At 36.0% G+C, this 25,553-nt stretch overlaps 1 long non-coding RNA gene across 22 annotated transcripts in view; it reads left to right on the top strand.

Annotated features, from left to right (window-relative positions):
• The window catches only part of LOC139974798 (uncharacterized), an 84,938-nt gene that overhangs the window by 28,130 nt on the left and 31,255 nt on the right, over positions 1-25,553 (top strand). For 7 of the 22 annotated variants that reach the window (XR_011795557.1, XR_011795556.1, XR_011795558.1 and 4 more), the window contains 3 exons: positions 2,229-2,398; positions 3,008-3,202; positions 4,748-12,856. This is a non-coding gene — a long non-coding RNA (uncharacterized lncRNA). Of the gene's footprint in view, positions 1-2,132; positions 2,204-2,228; positions 2,399-2,525; positions 3,203-4,747; positions 12,857-13,015; positions 13,031-25,553 lie in introns of those variants that run through there. The other 15 variants (XR_011795562.1, XR_011795564.1, XR_011795559.1 and 12 more) reach the window with 4 other exon arrangements.

A 25,553-nucleotide genomic window follows, 5' to 3' on the forward strand; every position in this document is an offset into this window, starting at 1 on the left:
AAATTAAGATAGCCATATAGAAATCACGAATTTCGCAAAAAAATATATAAAGAACTAACAAAGATAATTAATTACAACAGTTAAAAACATTAATGAAAATAAACCATCGAAGGTCTATCTGGCAGGCAAATAAATAATACAATATAAGACCCCAAAAAATGTTCAGCATAAAAGCAAGATTAATTTACAAACTCTGATTCATCTGTTAAAAAATTTGCTAGTAATGAAAAGTATTATCATAACTTTAATAAATTTCATAATGAATTTCTCAAAACATTAATGAAAGAAATTCATAAAGGAAAAATAGAGGATGACAGAAACGCTAACGGTTAGCAGTAAATGAGAAACAAAAATCCAGAAAATATTCCAATTTTAATTTGGGTCCTTATAGTGTCAAATGAGTGTACAATTTGCGCCATCCTCCACCCGATCGCATACCGATAACTCGAAATTGTATATAACCTTGCCGAAATTGTTATCTGCTACGAGTCGAAATGTGTGCTCTCCGATGTGTCTCTTTTTCAGAGAAATATTCAGATCCACTTTTTCTGCCTCATTAACACGGGCTCTTAGCAGGATAACTGGTTGGCGGGTAGTCTTGTCTGTTATATGGACCGTTAGGGGTTGCCCACGCAACTTTAATGGAAGGCTGAACATGTTACCAACATATTCAGAGAACCGTGAACGTCTGTTTAAAATTTGTGGAGCTGTAAATGAATCCATCATGTATATGAAAATTGTAATAATGATAACAACAATAATAATAATAAAACAGAAATAGTCCAATAAACTTGAATTGAATACTAACTAAGAGAACCAAGAATCTCTGTTTAAAATTTGTAGAGCTTTTTGTAAATTCATCAATTAATAATGATAAATATCAATATCAATACCAAGAATAAGAATATGAACAAGAATAAGAATAGAAAACAAACAAGGGTTGTTTTTGTTTTCAAGAGAGGAATATTTAACAGAAAGATTAATCTTATTAGGCAGTTTGAAGAGGTTGATATATCTCGAATGGACAGATATTGTGTATTTAGCTATTTCATGATAAATTAATTTTTAGGAAGAAAGCACAATTATCCTTTTATGCTTTCATATAAAGTAAATCATACCCAGGATCTTTCGTTTATGTTGTTGTTTACAAAAAGGCATATCTTCTAGCCTATAGACAGCCTAACCCCAAACCTACACACTATATCATACGTTGTTTTAGTTTTTACTATCGTCAGCGTAGAATATATTCATATTTTTATATACAATTTGCTTAGTAAAACTGATGACTTTTTTTGTTAGAAATAAAGGAGAAGTAATGTGTCAATGTCAACTACACGTGTTATGTTAATTTAAAATACTACTGCAGTTGTTCATCGACAAAGGTAAATTAATATATTATTAAGAATAATATCACCACAAATACAAAACAATACCCTGCGACAAAATTACGCCACATAGAATCAGGCTTTAAAACCTATATTTCCATTGCATAAAAGACAACTTTTGTATCAATTATTTTCTAAACGTTAAAACAAATTAACCTTTTCCTTGCCTCCCATCACGAGTTTCTATTCCATGTCTACAATTTCCATCGTATTCAAACACAAACTTAAGATCACCAGGTTCAAAAGTTGACGCCATTTTATCTTTATACGGTTCTATATATCTCAAGATGCAGAAGCTGCAGAATAACCTTTATCCTACCAATTCATCCTATAACGAAGGGCGCCAACTTCATCGTCGGTCGATCTTTCCCATCTACTTTTAAAAATACTAATTTTGTTTATATTTTTTGAAGTAACACTAAATGCACAAATAACTATTATTAATATCTGAGACATTTTATTAAAATCATATAATTCAATTTCACCTCCTCTTAAGGCTCAAATTTACCACATTTTCTTTTCGTTTTAATTATCATCTAGATTAACAAGCTCATTATGTTCGACCCTTTCCCAATCGTGCTTCTTAACATTTTCTCTAGCATGCATGGAATTTTAATTAAAATAAGCATTCCATACTCTATCAATGACAGCTATGGTCGGGCTCTGATATCAAATAAATCCCGCTGATTAAACTCTCAAATCACCACTAATTAATTGTCGTATCATCTTTTGTTTCTTTCATTACAGATGAACTGGATACTGCAGTGTAAGACTGATTTATATAAACGCTGCCACAAAAAAAGGAAGATTCAAATTCTGTAATTAAATTTTGTCTTTATTTAGGAGGTACCATGATACAGCAGAAACAAAACAAAAATTGAATGAAGTACTTATAACAACAGTGCAAACGACAAATCGACGGACGCAAAACTACATCACTATATCACTACGTGGATTCAAGCTTTGAAACGTGTCGTCAATATTACTACTTCAGCCTTCAGTCAAGAAATAAAGTATTATATTGTTATTTCCTTTTCAATGTTGAAATCTTTTCCTATACGTTTTCTCTGTGCAACGGGACGTGTATGTGCAGACGGTTGGTGTCCTTATATAGTGCTGTGGCCAGACAGACATGTATGTACATAGTCGCGTTGGTGTATCACATCTACCAACAGAATATATGCTGCTTTATATCCTTCAATAAATGATTTGTCATAGAGTACAACACAGCATAATTTGTGTGCAGTCGATTGTGTTCGAAATAGCCAGCGTATGAAAACCGTTTGCTGGAAGTTAGCGTCAGTGTACCATGACCTTTGTGACATATTACCTGATACAATAAATATTTGCTCGGAATTGTTGTCGATGGAACTCCCCAAGATATATTTTTGGTATCGTTCGATTCACCTTACCCTTTGTCGTTTACTAGGTAGCGTGCCCTTTTGGGATAGCTTTACGTCATGCACGCCACATAGTTTTTTTTAAATATGTTTACACCTTTGCACCATTCAGACCACGCGTCATTATAGGTTTTCTACATTCTTGAATTTCATGCTATAAGGAACAGCAATAGACAACTTTTGTCACCTAGTGAAGATATATCAATTGTTGGTCCTTTTTAGATCGAAATCGTTAGGATCCGTGAAGAGAAGAACACCTTCGGTAACGGTTTTTTCCATTGTGAACCAGTTCCAAAATGGCGACAAGTAATAGCGAAAATTTGCTATTGGATATTGCAATAATAACGACTCCACCCGCCAATTTGCCAGAACCAGCCGATTGTCTGCCAGAGGAGCTCAAAGAAAGATGGGAAGCTGGTAAAGTAGTATTTTACTATTTTTAATTTTAACGTTTTGTAGAAATGTTATTAAAGGTAATAATCCCACTCAATATTGCTAATAGCTACAAAGGTTGTATAGCGTGATAGTTTATGAATATATGCTAGCATTGCCATTGCTTACATTGCCAATCACTACATCTGGAGATACGATAATGTTAAAAGATAATGTTGCTAACTTTTGTTTTAAGTTGTTGATATTCAAAATGTTCAGACATATATTTGGATTGGGTTGATGTATATTTAAATTCTGGTCTTAAACTTGAATGGCAACAGGATAGTTATATCTTAACAAGGATACGTGAAAATGAATCACGAGGATAATATAATGACAGAGTTGCATTACTATCTAGATGCTTTGTGCGTTTTTCACGTACGCACATTCATCATGAATACATATCTCTCTCTCTCTCGTCTCTTTCTATAGTCATAATTAACTATTTTAGTGTTGCTAAGTTTGCATACATCATAAAATTTTGTAATTACATTTTGAAGTATTTTGAATTTAAGTTTTGGGTTTAGTTTATTGGAGAAGAATCTTTACATTTATTATTTTGATTGATGTCAGTAAATGAAGCAATTCGTTTTAGCGATTTTAAAATACAAACATTGCATCATTTAAATTTTGGTCGATGTTTCGGTACGATTTTTCTATTTTTCACCTGTTTACCTGACGTTTTTATTCTCTCTCTGTTCAATTCTTTCAAAACAGATCTAGATTCTAAACTCTTCTTTATAGAACTAACCATAGTGTCTTGTCATAATTCATTACAAACTAAATAAATCTTTTTATCGATTATGTTCGTTCTAAAACAAATGTGAAGCACATTGCTCATGCCATCATTCTACTATTAATAATAAAAACAATATTAATCTACAATTTTAGGAAAATCAAAGTTGGTATTATTCTTGTTGTTTCTTCCATTAAAACCCTTTGTCTCAATTAAAACTAAAATGCTGAACCATCCCCGAACCCCCCCCCCCTCCCCCTGACTGACGATTGGAGGTTGAGAGGACATGACCCCTGCCCCTTTTCTATACTTGTGCATGCCATACGGAGGTACTGGGGTATGGTTCAGGGGTAGACAGGGGCAGAATGTTGAGGTATTTATCCGCGAATGGACAGTTTATATTGTATTAATTTTGGTGGGCACCACGGAGTGCTCCCCTCATTCCATACATTTCTTTTCCATTTAAAACATCACCTTCTCAGACTGGTTTTGCGGCCCCAGTATTAGAGTATTTCTTCGCACAGTGAACTCTCATCTGAGAATAATGAAATAATTGTGTCGCATGTGGTTTGACAGAGATGTATGTAATTACTAAAGATCAACACACCATAAAATTCGACTTGATTGATATGAATATATTTAACATAAATATATTTATAAATTAAGGCACAGGGGGCGGATTTTTTGCTATAATGTTTAAAATAACCTTTATCAGTGTATATATTTTTTTGACACGCCTAAGTTTAAGCACTGTAGTTTTACTGATATTTCTCCCATTTTTTCTTCCATCGTAGCTAAAAGGAGAAACGCTGAAAAGGATAAGAGAAAGCGAAAGAAGAAGTCTGAAAGACAGCGTTCGGGAAACGAGTGAACTACATACAGGTTCAATGTATCAAGCCCTCTACAATCTTGGACACGAAAAGCGTTCGTCGACTTCACAGATACACCACCATCACGAATATCATATGCAAGGCATAATGAGTGGTGTAAAATTTGGACAATGACTGAATGGATATCTTGGATAGAATGAGAAGGGTAGAAGGCAACGAGAGGAAGTGGGATTTATTGGGAGAGGGCTAGCAATGTTGTCATACTATTCGTTTACAGTCATATTTTTTTCAGGTCATAAAAATTGGGTCAATATATACGAATGGCTAAATGGTGCTGTGGGATAGGGGTCGTCGGTTAATAGTGGGCTAGATTATCCTTAGCGTACCTTAGGGTGGCTATATCAGTTGCAGAGAGTTATCTTTCGAAGAAAAGGTACCATTAAATAGAAAACAGCTGTAGGAAAAGATTCGTATATCTATGATAAATTGTATGGCAGTGTAATCATGACGTTCGAGTGTTTCAATGTTCAGCAGTTACAAGGACAACAAAATTTATAGGCAGGGCCCATGGGGCAGCAAGATGTGATGGCATTTGTCTGCTGAAAATGGCATTGCTTATCCCTATCAATGACATTCTAGAGGCGTCAATGACCTCTTCAGAAGTGATTTTGTTTTCATTTATATTTTCTTCTCAAAATATTGTTATGTACACGAGTGGGATCTAGACTTGACCAGCGTTGTAACATGGGCTTACATTAGACCTTGTAAGGTCTTAGAGGTAATCAGAAAGCGTTGATATCGATAATCTTTGGCTGACTGAAATTTTTATGCTTTGCTGTATCATAGATGCACAGGCGGGCCTACAACTTTTGACCAATCACCTTGCAAATAACTGTTTTGTATGAAGGTCTCTATTTACATAATGAGGGCTCACTTACTGGAGAAAAATACAGCTCCAACAACTAAAACGTATATCCCCATGCATCTTGGGGTTTTCCAAGAGTCGTCAACAAGACAAATCATCGTAGATTTGGAAGAAAGTGACAATGTCTGGCGCCAGGGTTGTATCCATCGTTTGCATAAATATGTGAAGGTATCTTAGTTCATCTTTTTTACGCAGCAGCTAAGTGTAAATACCGTTATTTGTCACCTTACTAATATTGCAACGTGAGCCTGTCCAAGCCTAGGCCCACTAATTGGGCCTAACGTGATTGCTACCTGTAGACTAAGCATTCGCAATAGTGATGCTGTGACAATGCTAACAGTCTATCGGCCTAGTGTTATCGTTAGGCTAGGCTGTAATATTGTACTGCGAACAGTGATAACACCCAACAACGTTAGAATCAAGCGGTTGTTGTAAGCACCTTCGAAATCTTGTCACAAGGGTATCAACCATCTTCAAATGTGAATGCAAGGTTGTGAATTGTTAAAGTGGCAGTTGTGCAAACTCATAAACAGTTTTTGATGCAAGTAGGGCACATGTCATCAAACTTGTTAAAGCTCATATTGACATATGTTACTGTTAGGATAGGCCTTGGCCTAATTTAGGCTTCAATGGATGACAGCAGTGTTCACAATTTCAAGCTCAAAAAGGGGAATGCAAGCACTAAGGCTTTGTGCCGTCATAAGTAAGTAGTACTGTATCTGTCCATGTTCTTAATGCATTGGTTTAATGGACATACACCTTGGTGTAGTGCTAAGCATGGAGGATTGAATATTTTTCAATGTGGAATTAGACTTATATTATCAGTTTATACAAATTCATGTAACATTGGTTGAAGAACTATGTGCACTCTTGTTCTGGTTGTATGCATGCGTTACAAAAGAAACTGGCCAAAGGATCGACTAATCAGGTTATTAATATATGTCACAGCAAGATAAGATTTTGTATGCTGTCTTAAATTAAAGTTATCTGATATCTGGTACATGGAAGTTTATCAGGAGAGAATTAATCCATAGAGAGGGCTTTCCAAATGTTTTGGAGGCTGCATCCTGCAAGACATTGACCTTCTTGAGAAATTTAAGTCACAGATAGAAAAATGGAAAATATTTAATATATGAAAGGGTGAAAATTCAGAGTATGTGTCAGTACATTATCTTTCCAGAATGTGTTCTCAAGACTGTCTTTTAAACATCATAATAAAACAAGCATATATACAAACACTGACAAAGGCTTGTTTACCATACATAATGGTGGTCCATGAGATTTTCAAATAGTGACCTGAAATGTATGCATGTGCTAATTGTAAGAACTTGCTTTTGACGTACCATTGCTTAATATCATATATGTGTACATCGTGCAAGAGCATTAACTAGGTTTTGAGCTGGACGATCATGAAGGCAAGTTCTCTGTGTGATAGCTACCATAGATACAGTGCTTCCCATGTAGCATTTTGGAGTATGGAATTAATGTAGTATGCCATGGGTTCACTACAGCTATACATTCATGCACATGTGTACTGTACTTCAGACATGGAACAGAGTCTTTCTCTTTCTTCTGGAGAAATTATCTGAAAAATGTAAATGTATGTCAGAAGATGTATCATTAACTATATTCATGCTGTTTGAATAAATTTTCTCCCTCCCTCCCCCACCTCCACACACACACACAGTTGGCAACTTACTTGAAATACCATTGAGGCATTGGCTTAATCAGGGGAAGCAAACTTGGATCATATTTTTTTTGAAATATTAACAATTAAATTGCCAATCAAAATGACCCAACTGTGCTTTCTAAATTTCTTGTATTATTATTGCCTTGCGCCCTTGCTGTTGCTCAGTATCCTTATAGAGTAGTAAACTTTCTATTTATTTGTTCTAATCTCGTCCTTTGTCGACAACAACATAAATTTTTCAGGCCAGCCCCAGCCTGCAAAGCAAATCACCTATGTGTAAATACTATTTCTCTAATTTGAAATCAGTACTATTTTTTTTTTTTGTGCAAAATTGAACCTACTGTATGAGGGGAAAACCTTATTGTTCAAAGTTGCTTGTAAATACATATATGCGTAAAATTAAATTGTTTGTTGTGTTGTTTCATATTTGTGTTTCCTATCATATTGATATGTTTGAAATAAACTTAGTCTTGACCTTTGGGATCATGATTGTGTTTTGCTTACAATAATTAGTCATGATTTAACAGGAATCTTGAATCTGAACAAGTGGAACATTTGTGGTAACGTTCTCAGTTCTGCAAAGTTGTCAAGGAATGCGGAAGTAAGCCTCACCCTAACAACTGTCGTAGAGTTACAGTAGGTTATCCCATCCTGCTTGTTCTACCCATCCTACTGTATGTGTGCAATATCTTGGGTACACAATTGAAATACTCTGAAAACCCACGTCCTAAATGTTCAACCATCCTACATTTTTGGATTGATTAGCACTCCCATTGTCACTGCCAAGTTGATGCCAGAACAATAAGTCACCGTTTCAAAAACTATAAGTGACCATCGTCTCAATTTCGATATCAAAATGGATGCAGACTAAAGAGATCTGATGTCAAATTTGTACAGAATTCTTGACTTTTTTTGGGATGCATTTAAGTTGGTGTGATAGATTCAAATTTCATAGTTATGATCTGAAGTCAGATATAAATGTAGTATTTCCCCCATCGAAGCAGATGATAGGAGATATATATTAATTGATTAAATCTAGCCTGAATTAAGTCTTCCCAACAGTTGTTATTATATTTAATTATGATTTAGTGGATCCAAATAAAATCGGTATGTAGTGTAGTGGTATGGCCAGAGTATAAAGAAATACAATGCCCACCTTCCCGCCCTCCCCCCCCCCCTCCTCTCCCATATCACCACAAAATAGAACCAAAGAAGAACGGAAAAACACACAGTCACACACAAGGAGTTGTTCTCCTGCATGACCAAATGAGGTTGACTAGAAGCGGTCAATATAAAATGTATTAAAAACGTCAGTAGAAGAATCAGTTCTATAAATGCAAACAATTTTGCAAATTGGTCAAATTAGTTTGTACTTTTTTGTTCTTTGTTTGAATGCAATTGTTTGTGTGAATTGCACAAAAGGCTTGCTGGAGCACAGCTGTGGTCTGTATTTCTCTGGTCTGAAGTTGTTAATCAGACGACAATTTCCCACAATGATATAGAGTACAGGTATGTGTCTACCATAGATTGATCATGTTCCCGGGACCAGATTTCAATTGAATTTTCTAGCTAGTGTCTAAATATACTACTCTTAAAGATTTCCAAATATTTGCAGATATCTCAAATGATACTTTGGTTACCATAATTGCTGCAAGATTTATGACAGTGTTGACTTCATGAATTGTATAAGACACGATAAGATTAGGGAATAATTGATTCAGTATCGAATTGTCAAATGCTATGCAAAATTTACATAAATATTGATAGACAAGTGTAAAGAGGACTTTTTTCATACATGTTCACTTCACACATATTCATACACTTCACACACATTCATACACTAACATGCCACACAAATTCAAAACTGCTGCACAAAGCTACAGTATCATCCTTATTTATTCTTGTACTGTACTCAATTTTATACATATTGCATTGAACCCCTTTTGTTCAAACCCACAGATTATCACCACAGCATTCAACTGTGCAGAACAGTGCACACTATGTATCCAATTTGTCAGTACATTTTGTACAGGATATCATCAAGTACATAGGTTTTTGCATGCTGATCAATGGACACTTCCACATACATTACACAGCCCATGTATGACACACATTGTTGCAATGCGTAAAATAGTGGGCTTTAGCTGCAGTCGGTTACTAATGGCAACGATGGCAATTGAAAACTGGAGATTTACTGTGTGTGAATTGGTTAATGATGTTAATATTATTTTAATAGAACAAAAAAAAAAAAAAGTAGTAGAGTTAGTTTAGTACATATTGGTAATAAGTTCAGGAAGTATCAAAATTATTATATAAAAGAGAAAAACATTTGTAACAACTTGTTGATCCACTACACAAAAAGCCTGTAATAACACAAAGACAAGAGAAACAGGATTTCTCTGTTTTTGTTTAGTTTGCCTCTGAAGAAAGTTTTTTCAAGCAGTGTGATGCATTTCTCTTGTGTGTACTTTGGTGCCCATTTGGTGCCCATTCAGATTGTTTGAAATTTGCCTTGGTGCCTCCTACAGTATTTCAATAAAAGTCCAAGGCAGCTATTAACTTGCCATGTAAACTGTTGTTGTTGTTGTGCCCCTCTCTCGATCGTTATTTTCTTGTATTGAACTGAAGTGTTAGAAAGTAAACACAAGGACAAATTTCTGCCACCTGTACCAACAATGTTCGCATTGGAAACTTATCTTGCCAATATGGCCAGACGAGTTTATGCAACGGTACATGAAATGTGCAGGTCTAAAGGACTTTGGTATGTTAGGGTTTTGACAGACAGCAGCATACTCAGACAGAGCCTTATCATTATGTTAATAATGATATTTGTTAATTATGTTAATAATTAATTATGTTAATAACAGCTGTGACCCAGTTCAAAATCACAACATGGAAAGTTAGCTTGGCGTGTTGCTTTCAATGTTCAACACAGTTACTGTAGATTATACAGTAGTACATTACAAAAGCGATATATACTATAGCTGATCCCTTGTTTAGCCGTATCCGACTTTTACGACCTTTCTGATGTAGAGCAAACTTGTGTACCAAGGAATGACTTTCTTTTCTTATGAAATTTTGTGATCTTATGAAAAAGTGAAAAGAAATTCTTTAATTCTATAGTTGATATTATAATAATAGTGGAACATTTTTGTGCTACTTAATTTTTATGGTACAAAATTGTTAAAACCCTACATTTAATCTCATTATCTACTGTTAATGTTTCCTGCGTCTTTATTACTGTGCAGTGTTGCAGGTGGTTTTGGACTCTCTACACTCATTAAGACACAGAGCACACATGAATTGCAGAAGGAAGGACGTGCAAGTTGATGATTTTATTTTAATCATGTACAGTAGGTGCTGTTAGTATGGTACAGTATGTATAATACTGTGTGAATTAACAAACAGAAATGATTTTATTTTACGTGTGTGAACTAGTACTGCTCATGACATATCATGTGCAAGCACAGGCAGTTGAAGCATGGACAAGGTTTTAAATAGAATTGATTGTTATGAGTTATCCAGCTCTCTAAAATGGCTAAAATCTTTTTCTTGGACAATCCAAACAATCTTTTTCAGAGACCCGACTGATTTATTTCCAAATTACAATGCTCCGTTGTGCTTTGTAACACACGTTGGTATTGTTGGACAAGGCAACTTTGATATTTTCACACATTTTTAAGCAATGATAAACATGATCTGAGTTTTTGGAATAAAATAGGCTCCAAGTTGATTCTCTCCATCCTTGTTGTGTAGTTTGTCAAAAATATGCAGGACTTTGGCTGCTGATTGAGTTAAGCTAAGTACTGCAGAGTCAAAAGCCTTCAAGTATTGCATCCTTGCCCCCCACTTTGCGTGGATGTGTGAAAGAATACACTACAGACAGTATTCTGGTAACTACAGTAACTACTTTAGTTGATTGATTACATAACTTTACAAAATGACAGCTACCAGAAATGAACTTTACACAGTTTCTCCCAAACCTGACTGTTTAGGGGGAGCTGTACCTCAAAACTATCTCTGTCATGGAAACTTTTAAGATGATGATTGACTCTGTGTCGCCTTAATGATGATGGTTAGTTTGTGTCCCCTTTAAGATTATGGTTGATTTTGTCCCCTTTAAGATGATAGTTGGGTTTGCATCCCCTTTAAGATGATAGTTGAGTTTTTCCCCTTTGAAGTGGTGATTGTTTTTGTGTCCCCTTTAATATGTGGCCTTTGGTTATTAGTAGATTTGTAGGCTATATGGCCCAAGTTGAGGATAGGATAATTTATTGATAAAATTGGAACAGTACACAGTGTGAGATAGCTAAATATTTAAGTAAACAATTTATACAATTTTTTTTTTCTTTCTGTGATCACATGGAAAAACTTCACATAATCGGTGTGCACATAAATAATTGTACACAGTTAAGTAGTTCCTGTCACATAATGAGGAGAAAGCCTGATGAAAATTATTTGTAACTTTCGTTGTGAACCTCCCATTAGATGGCATTGTCATGAAATGGCCTTAAGAGTCTGTAAACATGGTCACAATCTCTCCTGTTTTGATAATTTCGGCCAATAGTGTTTCTCTTTCGCCGCTGTTTATAACTTTCAGATTGGAGGAAGTATTGTTCAGTTGTTTTTATTGCCTTTAAAATGAAACCGAAGATTGGCTGAAAACTTTTAATCTAGACAGGTTGAAACACATGTCCAGCACATTTCTGTTTATGGTGACCGCTGTACTCTATGCAAATAAGGAAGTCGTTTGTTAAATGATTGGGAGGTTTAAATCGTTTCTCCTACATGGATAAAATTCATCTCTTATTTAGGAACAATGCATCCACTTCAATACCACAATCTAGTAATGAGGACAACACAATTATTACTACTGTAGCAACAACTTACTGTATGCTGAACCCTAACTGCATGGGGATGTCACTTGGAAAGGCTTCTCCTACTGTGCAATAGACTGTTACTGTAGGACACAGGAAATATCCAATCAGGACTTTCCTGCTGGGGACTTATTGCTATTGATGTATTACCAAGGACTGTACACCATTTGGTGGTATTAACTTGCGTGGACATCTCTTGTCGTATCATATGAGTCGGTCAAATCATATTGGATTCTGGAAAAAAAAGTACCTGTTTAAAATAGTATTTCCTTCTATTTTCTCACAACTTATTTAATTCAGATCTCTTTCAATATCTAGTTATGTGGTCTTTATCAACTGCAGATGTCATTACTTTGTATGAAGGTAGTCCTGCAGGCAAGCTGAATTTGATTTCGATGTAAACTCATACAGTCGTCTCACCTGTAGTAAAACATCCAGTGCATAAAGGTAGCATCCTTTCATGTTTGAAAGCTTTGTGGAATTTGAGCCACCATGTGGTGTGAGACAGAAATAAATGGTTTTGATTTTGGAGACCACGGATCAAGTTGGATGCTTTGAGACTTGTTCATAGTCTTTGCACAGTAAGTACTGAGCTATTGTCAGGTCTTTGTGTACAATGTTCCATCAAATTTGCAGAGCCTGTTTGAACATTTCATAAGCAGTACTGTACAGTATGTTGACATGACATTATCATCGTATACGTCATTCTAAAAACATTAACTTCCCATTTTTCATGACAGAGTGCAAATCTGAGTTCAAAGAAGTCAATCTGGCTACCAATAGATGGGAAGTTTAAGAGGAAGTTTCCAAGACCTTCCTCTACCAATTGTCATATTTCAAACTTCCCTGTTCACCGCCCGTTCTACTCAAAAGCAACTATACTCTAATCCCAGTCATGTCTGGAATCCTTAGATCTTATGATACTCTCCATAATTTCTGCCACATTTAGGTGACTCACTTCCGGTCTACCTTCCTTCATTCTCATTATTTATCCAAAGTGTCTGAAAATCTGAGTTTTTTTAGTATGCAAAATTTTGGTATCTTTTAAAATTGTTTGTTTGTTTTAAGTAGCCATCTGAAGGCTGATCTGATCTGATATAATGAGGTGATACAAAACAACTTCTCTGTTGTACTAGCCATAATTATACCAATAGTGAAAACTTCAGAGCTTTCAATGCTCAAATTTTTAATACACTTAAAAATTAATTGTCTGCAATATAGCAGTCTGAATCACTTTGTCTCAGATCTGATACACAAATCTGATGAAATGGTCACCTTTGATCTAAACAGCCCTGAAGCTCATGCTTCTCAATGTTTCTGGAAGAGCTTTTAGTCTGCAACATGTGGTATCTTTAACTTTTAAAGAGGTTTGTCTCTGTGTTACCATCTGACCCATCTTATTGTCTCAGATCCGATATACTTATTTTGATGAACAGTTGCCTCTGGGTCTACCGACCTCTGTGAGATTCTACCCTAAGCCTGGAAGAAGCATTTTTCAATACACAACATCTTCGATCACTAGAATGCTCTCCTTGGAATGGTCATCTGGCAATCTCTTTGGTGCCGTAGATGTATCTCTATCAACCAATGCTATTTGATTTTTTTTTCAGTTTCAGTTTTTTTACTGTTGATGACATTCATTGTTAATTGTGATGTACATAGGTTAATACTGAGCAGCATGATATAATAAGGTACCTGGCAACTTAATGCAGTAGTATGCACAACTTTGGCTTCCAAGTTGAATACAGTGTGAGCTGTATGGGAATGGACTAAGTCACTAAACTAAACTATACCATTACCATCTTTTGAATCCATACAGTGTGAAAACTGAGTAGTATAAATTCTTTTTGATGGTATGAATTTTACATAAAGTTGGTTGTAGGCAGCAGCAACTGGTAATGTCTGTAGACTCTAGTCTGTCATTGTTTAATACCACATGAACAATTGATCATTGTCCTATTGTTTTTGGATTTTTTTTCCTCTGTGTATGTCCGTCAAGGGTTTCATGAGCTTGGTTACTTGTAACTAAAGTACGCAAGCAAACCTCAGTGTAATTTCTCTGTTAATTAGATGCATCGTCACAATTGTTTGTACAGACTACAGTACCTATAGGAATTACATGACAGCTAAAAGATTTTCCAGCATATTTTGGTATTATTACTGTACACCAGAAATGATACCTACTGTACATCATACTTTTGTGTACTCGTTCCACTTCTACTGTAGATAGTAAACCAGAGAGGAGTGGCCATATTTTGGGGGCATTCGTTATGAAATTTTCCTACTTGCATTCGTACATTTCTGTATGAAGTTAACTTTAACTGTATACCCCAAAAAAGTAGCTTGCCAAGTTAGTTTGCAGATATTTTTACCGAATGTCATAACTGCAGGTATACAAATCCTGGCAAAGTAACCAATTGTGTAGTGTTTGTTATTCAAGTGAAACGGTTTTATCCTAAAGTTGTGCTACTGGTAGAAGTTGCTTGTTTACAGTACAGAGCTGAGCTTTGCAATATTCTTTAATGATCAAGGCATATGTGCTCTCAGATACTGCATGGCTCTACCAGACCCATTCCTCCAGGAAGTGAAGGAAATCTGAGTCATATGTTAATTTCCTCGCTCTCTATGCCCACAAGCAACAAATACAGTCAAATGATGAATTTTCAGTCTATGCTTTGAAATTTGTTGATTCAATGTTAAGGGTACAACTACATGTGAAATACAGTTTTTCATTTCAAAACTGCTTCAGGCAAAATGTTATAAAGTGTACTTGGCTCTTTTTGAAGAACTTTTCTTCAAATTGTGGTTTTGAAAATTTTACTTTTTCTGTTAATTTCATCATTGAGTCATTAGCCTCCATCAGTTACATATAGTTCATATACTTTTGTGTTTCTAAGTTAAAACCCTTTTTCCGACCTTGTTTTCAAGGTATTTCAGTATATTCCTGCACTTCTCATTTGTCAACAGTTGTGTGCCTGGACCTACAAAGCCATATTAGCACTTTGGGATATTAAAACATCTCAAAGGTTAAAAGCACAGCGTCAATCAAAATGGAAGTTCACAGATGCCAGCTGGTTAATTTCAATACCAGCTAATATCTTGGTTTTAAGACAAAGGTTGTGGTAGCTTGATATTCCCTCAGAGGGTGAATTGTTTTACAAGGTAAGATGACATAGAATGACAAATTTGAAGAACTTTAGCCAAAAACTGTTGACTAATGAACATCACATGTTTCATGTTTCGTTATTCAATAATTTACCATTCTGACAGACTGCTTTTGCCAACGCAAATTCAAATTACAACAGCTTTCTTCAGGCTTACTGTTTGGAATCATAGCTCCCGAGCAGCAATGTACTTTCAGGAGGGCATGCTTGATGCAATATTAACTAAACACCTGCAGAATCAATAGAATGGTTAACCTTGCTTTTGACCTTTAAGAATGATTATAATTATTTTCTGTAGATGTTACTTAAATGGTTAGTTTAACATGTATAATGACCTGCATTTGCTTATCCCTACCCCCCCCCCCCCTACAAGTTCAAATTACCCTTGAAAGTAGCTCAGAACTTTCAGACTATATCCTAACCTCATTTATAATCTGGTCCTCTCCCTCATATTATATCATTCCATATTCAATCTTGTTTGGCTCTGATCATCAAATTTGTGAATATCACAGTACCAAAGAAATTGTGGGTGGTTTTGCAGTACATATGGTATATACTTTGGGTCCACACCTTTAATACACAAGTTTGTATACTGTTTGAAACTCATAAACACTTTAAAAACATGTCAGGACATGTTACAAACATGTCAGGACATGTTACAGTACCATTCTTTAATCATTTCCTCTCTCCTGCCTCCCCCCCCCCCTAAAAGTTCAAATTACCCTTGAAAGTAGCTCGGAACTTTCAGACTATATCCCGACCTCATTTATGCTCCGGTCCTCTCCCTCATATATCATTCCATACTTAATCTTGTTTGGCTCTGATCATCAAATTTGTGAAATACCACAGTACCAAAGAAATTGTTGGTGGTTTTGCAGTACATATGGTATATGCTTTAGGTCCACACCTTTAATACACAAGTTTGTAAGTGGTTAACTCATAAACACTTTAAAAACATGTCTGGACATGTTACAAACATGTCAGGACATGTTACTGTACCAATCTTTGAAGGGTGTGAAGACTCGCGCAAAAAGAAACGTCTAATGCCGGTAATCTGACCTAGTTTCGAATGAGGTGTAACAGAAGTGTTAGACACCACCATCCATCCCAGAAAATGGACACACACAGCTTGCTACCATCAGTAATTAGACACTAGTGTACAGTCAGTACATACAGCTTCGGTCAAAACCCATAGCACAGTGTACACACAATATAGCGATGGACATCTCAGGTCCAGCTAAAGATAACAAGGTATCACGTTTCATTACTGTACTGTCTGCATTTTGTAGCGACACGAACAAAACGTCACTTGCAAGCAACAGAAAGTTAACTTTTTCAGATGGCCGCACGCGGTTTGGGACGAGTCTTCAATGCCTTTAATCATTTCCTCTCTCCTGCCCCCCCCCCCTCCCCTAGAAGTTCAAATTACCCTTGAAACTGGTAGCTCAGAACTTTCAGACTATATTCCGACCTCATTTATGCTCCGGTCCTCTCCCTCATATATCATCCCATATTTAATCTTGTTTGGCTCTGATCATCAAATTTGTGAAATATCACAGTACCAAAGAAATTGTGGGTGGTTTTGCAGTACATAAGGTATATACTTTAGGTCCACACCTTTAATACACAAGTTTGTAAACTGTGTTAAACTCATAAACACTTTAAAAACATGTCAGGACATGTTACAAACATGTCAGGACATGTTACAGTACCATTCTTTAATCATTTCCTCTCTCCTGCCCCTCCCTTCCCCCCCTAGAAGTTCAAATTACCCTTGAAAGTAGCTCAGAACTTTCAGACTATATCCCGACCTCATTTATGCTCCGGTCCTCTCCCTCATATATGCTCCGGTCCTCTCCCTCAGATATCATCCCATATTCAATCTTGTTTGGCTGTGATCATCAAATTTGTGAAATATCACAGTACCAAAGAAATTGTTGGTGGTTTTGCAGTCCATGTGGTATACACTTTTGGTCTACAGGTTTAATACACAAGTTTGTAAGTGGTAAACTCATAAAAACTTTTAAAACATGTCAGGACATGTTACAGTATTATTCTTTATGCAGGTTGGACACTGGCTATGATAATGACAGGAAATCTTTGAAGGTTGGTGGTACAAAATTAGTAAGTCACTGGGGAATACCAAAACATTGTAATTATTGAGCAAGAATATAAAAAGTGGGGCTTTTCTGATTGCCATGGACCATATTATAGAGAGGGAGCTATGTCAGCTTACTGTGCATGAAGATACATCATTAATGATGGCTATGTATACTGTATAGCATGTACACGTACAGTAATGTCTGTGTGCACACTGTACTTATATATGGCAGTACTACTGTACATAGAGCTGTTATACCTATTAATAGGTATAATACTTTAGCCTGGCATTTTGCTATGTATACTGTAAAACTGCATTGCATAACATTGTGTGTGTGTTACATTCAGGATTTTGGTTCTGTATACAGTTCTACCAATTGGGTGGGTGATTAAGATAATAAAATGTCCAATGTATTTAAACTCAACCGAGACTGTTACCAATATCTACAGTTGATATTTCTGTTTGTATTGCCTGTATTTATGTTGAACTATTATATAGGCTTCCAATTCTGTACATATGATGATGATGAACCAAATTTGCTGACATTCCAAGAACAACCTGGTTGTGTGTTGGAGGGATGTCCAGGAAAAAATACATACATGTATGCATACATTCATACATACCCAGTACACGCATACATACATGAATTTATACATACATACATGTATGTATGTATGTATATATACATACATACATATACATTTGAACTGTCATTCATAATTACAGCATTATCAGAAATATTGTATAATTTACTGCGATGGATGTTGAAATTGAGGCTGTCCATCACTTTCTTAGAGGGTGCTCTGTCCATTGTCCATGGGTCAGTAGGCTCTAAGAAAACAAAATGCCACCCAGTTGAATATTGTCAACTTCACACGTGCAACAAAGGTTGCTGTGCATCCTGCAACCTGCTGTACACAGCAAGTGTAGAGCAATGTAGTACAGTCTATACTAGTACATAATACTGTATATATATTACTACACTACTACACTACACTACTACACTATTACTACACAGAACTGTGTACAGTGTATGTACAGTATACTATACTATGTAGGTTAGTACTTGATACCGTTAATGTACTCAGTCAAATGTGTTCTACAGTGTGTATGCAAATGATCTCACTTGTATTTCCTTGTAACGAATTCTATGAAACAGCAGCCATCTTAGAAGTAAAATTAACTTCAAGGGACTATAAAATGATTATCTGTTTTTGATATCCCTTGGTACATGGCTAATTGCCCCATTTATCCACACCACTTCCAACTTGGAAACATTACTATATCTAAGCAGTTTCCCTCCAGTACGTTGACTTTTCGTTGCTGCATAATTTCATGACGATAAGTGATAATCCTCCTCTTGCATTAGTCGCAGACGTAGAGGCGATGTTCCATCAGGTGAAGGTCATCCTAGAGGACTGGGGTGTCCTAAGGTTCCTTTGGTGGCCTGGTGGAAATTTGCATACTACAGTAGTTTGAGTACAGAGTGATGGTACCCTTGTTCGGTGCCACACCAAGCTTAAGTTGTATCTAGGCTATGGCGCTGCAACACACAGCAAGAGGACAAGGAGACACTTAATCAAGTGTACATTAGATCTGTTACGTTGCATAAACATGTACAGTAGGTTATAAGAATGTCACATTTTAACCACACTTGGATGTATAGAACTGACTGTTTGAAATTTCTTGTAACGATTAATAAGGAATCTGGAAGTTATAGTTATTTACTGTTTACAGTTTGTATTGATATGTTTGTCTGGTTAGCTGCTTTAAAGCTTAAAAGAGCAACCAATAATGCTGCCATTTATAATGGAATCTCTGGTCAGGTCATTTGCCTCTGCCATTCCTTGGAACATGAAGTTGAATACTGTGATCAGGATAAAATGTGAAATATACCTTCTTGGGGGGCTTTGAACTTCCAAGTTCACTATCTCTTGTAAATATAAGGGAAATTTCCCTTCCAATAACTTGGTATGCTATATACTAACATGTAGGCAATGATCAGGTGTCCTACAGTAGCTCAGCAATCTTGAACTTAACATACATCTGTACAATGTTACATGAACTGTGATTCACCTGCAGATCTACAGCCTTTGAACTGTGTTTCGTACCAACGAACCTATCTTAAAAAATTGTATGATTCACTGCAAAATATAGAAGCAGGGGTTTTCCATAAAAACATAGAGGGCACTCTCTGTGAAATCATGTCCTTCGTACAGTAGTAGGGCCAGCGGACGTTGAAAACAAAATGGCCTCCAACGTACAACATGTGTGTTGTTGATATACATACAGTAGATATTGTACAGTATACAGTAGCACTACTGTACTGTACAGTATGTACTACCTACTGTATATATGTACTGCACAGTAGTATGCATGTAAATTTGAATTGTGATGTGAAATTTGTATTTCTCTCTACCGAATTACATGACATAACTATCATTTCATAGTATGATAATAGGGATATAACCTTTATTGTTAATTGCACCAAAATATGAAGAATGTCAGTTTGAGATTTGTCTTAGTAATAAGAATTTGAATCTTTCCAGTGTGCATCTTTTAAAGTTGTCATAACTTGCTTTGGCAGATTTTGCTGGTCAGTTTTTGCGTCTGCATTTTGCTAAATGAAATTGCCCAATTGTGTGACCAAGTGCGAGTGATAGGGCTAAAGTCTTTAAGTTAACCGCACCAAGATATACACAATATTTATCTAAGATTTCCTTGAAACAAGGCAAATCTGCCCAGTGCACACCAATGAGAATTGGAAAACTTGACAAAATAGCATATTCAATGGTCTTCTCCTTTTTGTTAGATTTAGTCGTGTAATTGGGCTTCCAAGTGCGTATGATAGTGCCAAAAACATCAAGTTAACAGAACCACAACATTAAGCAATATCTGCCTAAGATTTCCTTGAAATAAAGCAAATATTTCCAGTTCACCCCAAGGAGAGTTGGAGTCAATGCTTTAGCATCTTCAGTGGTCAGCAATCTTGTGGGATTTAGTCGTGTAATTATGACACCAAAAGTGTATGATAGGGGTAATATCACAAATTAAACTGCACCGCAATTAGCAATAATTGGGTAAGATTTCCTTATAACAAGAAATATCGTTTCAGTGTGCATACCAATGAGAGTTAACAAGTGTAATTGATTTTTGGTGTATACATTTGTCAGATTTTGATTGATTTTGTCATCCAATGTTGAACCATGAAATGTTGAACCATGAAATGTTGAACCAGGTGCTGATGGCAGGGATTTTAAATTGTCAATTTCACCGAAACCAAAGCATATAAGCGTATATATATGTGTGTGTGATTTGCTCTCGGAACACTTGAGGCAAATCTTTCCAGTGAACTGCAACGAGAGTCGGAAGTACATTACTCAAGACATATTCACCGGTCAGCTTAACTGCTTTTGAATGTTGTTAGATTTAGTTGTTGTAAATGTGTTAGCAAGTGCACATAATAGGACAAATATTCCCCAGTTTTATCAAATTGAGGTATTAGCAATACCAGACCTTCATTTCTATAAATGCCAGGAGCTCTATTAATCGCTCTCCTGGATTTAACAAAGAGGCTTTTATTGAGCTCCTTAAAATTACTCTCCTGAAACCGTTGAGGAGCTCTGTTTGATAGAGACAACTGTTTTTATGCATGTGAATTTATAAAAAGATTATTGCAGTATATTTCATTTAAATTCTGTTTTTCATAGAAATACTATACCTTAGTACAAATAAACTGAAAGAATAAAAAGCAAGCTATAACTGTTTTCTGTCATCATTTATTTCATGTCTCCAAATAAATATTGTAAAGTTAGTGTTGTTTCTAGTACTTCTTAGTACTTTGTTAGAACTTTTAGAACTTTGTTAGAACTTTGTTAGAAATGTTATTATGAACTGCTCAACAAACAGACAGCTTTAACGTTTAAACTGCAAACAATGAATAAACAAGTTTCAAACATTGAACTTATGATTGTGAAACTGAACTCTTAAATGCAAATAAAGCATTAAAATTGAAAAGAGGCCGTCAGAATTTTATAAAATGTGCCTTGTTAAATAATTCACAGCCCAAATTTGACAAATGCATCATACTGTGAAATAGTCACTAAACCATATCTGCAAATTTTCTAGCCCAGTTCTCTCATTCTTCAAAAAGTTCTGGTTCCGATCATCCACTATCTGAATCTGATGAATCGCTCACTAACTTTTCGGTAGTGGCATCACTAGTTTTGACTTCCATTTGCAGTTTTTCTCTGTTTTTCCATGTAGTGACATAGAACATTGTGGATTATTTCATGTCAAGCTCTTTTTCACTAGCTGTCTTTCGGGCTTGGGAACCATCAGAAAGAATACTAAATGCAGACGTACGTCGTACAAAGCATTGAGGTTAACTTTGTACGAACAGCATCAACTAAAATTCTTGGAGAAATTCTCTGGCTTTGTTGCTACTGTCTGTCCCCTGGATCAAAGATACACCATTTGCTTTCTGAACCTTAACAAGGGTTGAAAATGGGACAGTGGTAAAACCATCAACTGCCATCATGTACTGTAAGCTGTTGTCAATAGTTTGTAATATGCTTGCTGTGATTGCTGCAACACTGTATAAACAATGCTGGGTTGCAGACGTTTGTGCTTGGTAGAATTAGCTGGTGCATCATTCTGATCTTCACCCAGAAGTTCTTGGTAGTCTAGTCCAATAGCATGACCCTAAAGTATAATACATAGAACAAGAACTGTGTACTCAAAACTCAAAAGGCACAATTGACAATTGTTTACTACATGTAATTATCACAACTGAAAAGTTTCAGTGACTGCAAATACCTAATGTGCAGCACTCTCTACATCAGCCTGTACAGTAGTTTGCATGTTGTCATAGCCTATCTGCTTAGGCCCCAGCCTAGATCCATTGCTAAACGAATGTGTGCATGACCAAATTATAAATCCATCATTTCATTCTTCTTTATAATGTACTACTCTGTACATAAATTTGATTGAATGAGAATAAAATATACCATGATAACGTACAAGATCGATGTCCTTACTCATAGGTCAGGCTGAACCCATAAACCCTCTATAGTACTTACTAGTAGTACCTCTACATACCGTTGACAACGTCAAAAACACCAGAATGAAATCTACCGATGTTACTAAGTCGACATGCTACTTGTTAGTGCCTTGCCTACGCATAACCTAACACAGCAAGACGTAGCCTAATATAGGCCTAAGCATGTTCGTTTAACATGCAACACAACTCTTTGTACTTTGAACTAGCAGATTCCCGGTTCAGTCTTTCCTTCTGTATTTTGTTGTTCGTGGTGACTCTACGAATTGATAATGCTACCATTTGCATACGATTTTGAATCAACTATGCAATTTAATTGCTGTTCATATAAAAGTTATTCAAAAGTGAGGCAAATTTGGCAGTGTACAATGTACATGGGTGGTGCTTAGAAGCTCCAACTGGCAGTGTGTCAAGTGTTTCACGTTAAATTAAATGGAGACAAAAACAGTTCTGACCGTTGTGTGGGCTGAAAATAAAATTAAGAATTGCAATATGTAGGATTAATTAAAGGGAATATATTTATTGTAAAAATTTTGCATAGCAGGTTTGAAGGCTACGGACTTTGTCTCTTTTAAAAATAAGTGGTTCTGTGTGGAAAAACTGATTTGCATCTTGCCACTTAGAGGACTTTGCCCATTTTGCATAGCATTTTGTGCTCCAATACGGGTTAAATTATTCACTGTTTTAAGATCTGTTTGAGACTTAGCTTTTGATCAGGTACAGTAATCTTCTGAGCAGTAATATGCAACAGAGGTCAGCATTTTGTGTACATAACAGATTCACTGGTAAGATATTGCTCGTTTCTTTAGGTTGTATCGTTGCACTTCTATTTGTGTACATACAATAAAGATATAAGGTGCAATTTCTCCTATTTATGCTACGATTATGTGCCCAATCTATAGTTGAACCATTATGAACTAGGTGATAGAAACCTCAGATCTTCATCACAGAGGCTTCAGTAGAAACAAATGAGGCTGTAGATCTTTCCGTGTTCTTGCAGCAAAAGTGTGGAATGTCAGTTTACCTCCTTCAGATAGGCTTGCCAATACTGTGAGTCTTTTCAAGACAAACTTAAAGCCCTGTCTCTCCCAGGTCACATATTACCACAGTTAACGTTTTATTTATTTAAATGTTGGTCATTATTTTGCAAAGGGCCATGAGAGACTCCTGTCAGATACCGGCCCTTTATAAGTGTTCATTATTATGATTATTACCTAATGTAGATGAAGATTGTATCATTAGCTGTCCAAGATTTGTCTACTACAAGTGGTATGATCAGTCTCTTATTTGTATAATACAATAGTTATTTTAAATTATAAGAAACACCCATCTTTTTTTTCTTGTTGCACAAAAGATATTGGTGATACAGGGTCTGACTAATTTCATTCATATATACTCTACAGTATGCCACAGTGAAATTAATACTCTGTGTTTCACAGATTTTGCTGGTCGCCGATTTCTTCCTTATATTTGAGCTGGCTGCTCACTCTGGGATGGACTTAATGTAACCCAACTCAACTTGGCCGTCATAACGTTGACAATGGGGCAAACGTGGGTCAGTGTACTGTACATATTAAAAGTACCTGTATTAAGACTGCAACTGAGGCAAATGAGGCTGTAGAAACAAATGAGGCTGTAGATCTTTCTTTGTTCTTGCAGCAGAAGTGTGGAACAGTTTACCTGAACTTCAGATAGGCTTGCCAATCCCTAATCCTTTCAAGACAAACTTAAAGCACTTATCTCTTCCATGTAACAAATTATCACTAACACTACCAAATTGTCTTTGAGAATGTCATTCTCATCAGCAGAGATTGACGGGAAGGGTGGGGGGGGGTCAACGAAGTGGAGGGAAGGGTGGGGTCACGGGTTTGGAACCCTTCAAATCAATGGTGGTGCTATGAGGCCATCAGTTCATGTCTATAGTAGTGGTTCCAACAAAGTCACTGGTTCACTGTAATAGATGTAATGAGTACAGTACAGCAATACTGTGTACAGTGCAATATATGTACAGTAATATCACACATTGTTGTAGCTTACTGTACTGTATGTACTAAGAAAACACTGTGTGGTGTAGGGCTAGATTTTGTCCATGTATTTGTCAATATTGGATTGTTCAGCCCCAAAAGAGTGTGTGGTCTGTTCCTAAAAGATCGTTTAATTAACTACACTCTGTTTCAGCCGCGTGATTGGCACATTTCATCTTCTTTTGCAAGATATTTGTGACTAGTTTTGAAGGGTCAAGGGACACATTCTTGACTTCATTTTAGATATATTTGATATAAATTGTATAATATGTCGGTTGAAGTTTATAGTTCTGAATTCGCAACAGGATTTCATTCACAGAATAAAGTTGCGGACCATGTACTGTAAACAGTTAACTAAAGGAAATACTGTGTACTGGGGAAGTACTGCATGGACAAGAACTAATTTTTCTTATTGTATTTTGTGTATCTTAGTTCATTGGCCATGATACAGAGTGCGGCCTGTTCCTAAAACATTTAATTAATGGCGCCTTGTTTTGTGTCAGTTTGCACCATTTTGTGGCCTTATCAAAAATCTTTACAGCCATTTGTAATTGTCTGTTGATCACATTATGTTCATCATTTCTGATCAAACTTGTCTATGGTGCTGACTGTCGTTTTGATGTCAGTTTTAAAGTCGCAATACTTAGGCTTTATTCCACGAATGTAATTATTTCCCCCAGTTGTTAATTGACTAAAAAAATGTCCCTGTTCTAATGCATTACAATTGGGTGAGGACACAACAGCACAAGTTGTTCAGTTTGAAACCATGAAATGTAACATTCTGACAATCAGATATTGGGGTACCGGGGATTTCCGGAAATAAATGGTGGCGCTATGTCACCATCAGTTCATGTCTTTAGCATTGGCTCAAACATGGCCGCTGGTTCCTACAGTAGTAACAACTGACTGCAGTATGAGAACAGTACAGTA

This window comes from Apostichopus japonicus, chromosome 10, assembly GCF_037975245.1.
Source record: "Apostichopus japonicus isolate 1M-3 chromosome 10, ASM3797524v1, whole genome shotgun sequence".
Lineage (NCBI taxonomy): Eukaryota > Metazoa > Echinodermata > Holothuroidea > Aspidochirotida > Stichopodidae > Apostichopus > Apostichopus japonicus.